At 40.0% G+C, this 2,055-nt stretch overlaps 1 pseudogene; it reads left to right on the forward strand.

The window, feature by feature from the left end:
• Nucleotides 1–1,460: 1,460 nt before the first annotated feature.
• On the forward strand, nt 1,461–1,751 carry LOC111725270 (annotated as a pseudogene).
• The last annotated feature ends 304 nt before the right edge of the window (nt 1,752–2,055 follow it).

The following is a 2,055-nucleotide window of genomic DNA, read 5'->3' on the forward strand; positions in this document are numbered from 1 at the left end:
AGAGGCCTCTCTAATTTTGATAGCCCCCAAATCCTAGTTCACTCATTCAGTTTGGGTATTGTAGGCAATCAATAAGAAAGCTTTTATTTCCATAGTCAGATTTTGCAATACAATTAGGCAGTGCTATAGACAAGCAATGATGCAGCATGGTATGGTGTGAATGACATCACGCATATGTCTGTTTTTCCTGAGTAAGCAGACCTGACTCAAACCAAACTGTACTGTTGCTCAACCTCTGACCCAGGAATGTTTTCTTACTCTATTTCTACCAACTAATAAATAGCAGGTATCATATATTCAACACTCTAAATAAGCCAGATACTGCCATGCAGAGCATTTCCAGGAATTCCCAGAAGGAAGTTTCTCAAATTTCCTGAATGTTTTCTCATCCATAAAACTAGCATAAAAACACCACAAGGCTATTTTAAATGAGGTATTTATAGCCCTCAGAACATGGCCTGGCACATAATAAGCACTTACACCTAACTGTTGCTCTGAAGATTTTATTGGGCTTTTTATCTGAATTTATATTATGGAATTAGGCATATATTCCATACTGTCTGAATTATTTGGTTTTTGAGTTCAGAGATGGGGGGGTACAAAGTTACTAGAAAATAAATATGAGTATTCAGTTGCCATGTTTAGATAGTGATGGATAAGGTAATTTTTAATGTTTTTTATAAATTACACCTGCCTCTAAGAGATTCTACTACTTCTGCCTAAGTTTGAGAATTAACTGGCATAAAATTTTTTTGCAAATTTTCCTTAAAAAGAAAGAAAATCAGCTCTTCATAAATTTCTAGATTGGTATTGTGCTGCCAGGGTTTAAGGTGGGCTTAACCCCCAAATTCCAGAAAACTGCTACACTTCCTTCCTACAGTATCTCCGCTCCTCACATGGAACCCACAACCTAATTTGAAATACAGAATATTCTTAAAAAGAGAAGACTATTGATACACTGAAGGGTAGGCTAAGTGCCCAGAAATGGTCTGGGTGAGGTGGCAAGGTGCACACAATTGCCCCCAGGGCTGAAACACTCTCAGAAAAAGCATACCAGGGGGAGAGAGGAGAGGATGGACCATGAGCTGAACCTGGCAGAGAAGGTAAGACTTGGGCATGTGGAGCAAAGGAAATGGAGGAATGGCCTGGGCACAGGGGCAGAGGGAGGCACAGTGAGATGGGAGGTTCAAGTGAAGGGTGTTATAGTCCTCTCAGTGTGAAAGGGGATGGGTAGGAATGGGAGAGCCAGACATGCTATTGATATAACTAAAATGTGAGAAATCAAACTTTAAATTATGAAATAGAATGAGCACATATGCCCCTAAGAAGAGTTGAGCACTTGTGTACTTATCAGTCAGGTTAAGAAATAGGCCAAGAAGTGTTGAGTGTCATGAGAGGTCAGGCTGCCAGACGGTAAATTATGGATTTGGTGAGAAACCTCTTGACTAGGAATAAGAGACATGGCTCAAGGACATGAACATGGACATAGTAAAACAGAACTTCCAGATTATAAACAATGGAAGATAGAAGGGACACCATTACAAGCTGTCCAAAAGAAGCTGGCAGCATAAGGGCTAAGGGATCCATGGGGCTGGAATGAAACTTGAAGGTACATAGGTGGCTATGCAAACAATGTTTCCTTTGTTGGTGCATTATTAAAAGGATTCAAATGAGGATTTGCTGCATCTATGGTAGCTCTAGGGGCTGAATATTACCTGGCGTCCCAGAACAAAGATAAGAAACACTACTGAAGATAATACCTGGAGGCATCTTAGTGGTTCCTTAACTGTGTGATAAAATTAAGATTTCTTCACCATAGCCCATTTGTCTGTGTGTTTGTCCCTTAAAGAATATAAGATTTAATAAAGTAAGAAAAGTACATGCAAAAAAACCAAAAACAACAACAACAAGAACAAAAACAAAACAAAAGAAAAAGAAATAGGCCAGGCTCGATTGCTCCCACCTATAATCCTGGCCCTTTGGGAGGCTGAGGAGGATGGATTATTTGTGCTCAGGAGTTTGAGAACAGCCTAAGCAGGAGCAAGACCCCTGTCT

Source organism: Otolemur garnettii, unplaced genomic scaffold (genome assembly GCF_000181295.1).
Source record: "Otolemur garnettii isolate 467f Iridium unplaced genomic scaffold, OtoGar3 scaffold00002, whole genome shotgun sequence".
In the NCBI taxonomy this organism is placed as follows: Eukaryota; Metazoa; Chordata; class Mammalia; order Primates; family Galagidae; genus Otolemur; species Otolemur garnettii.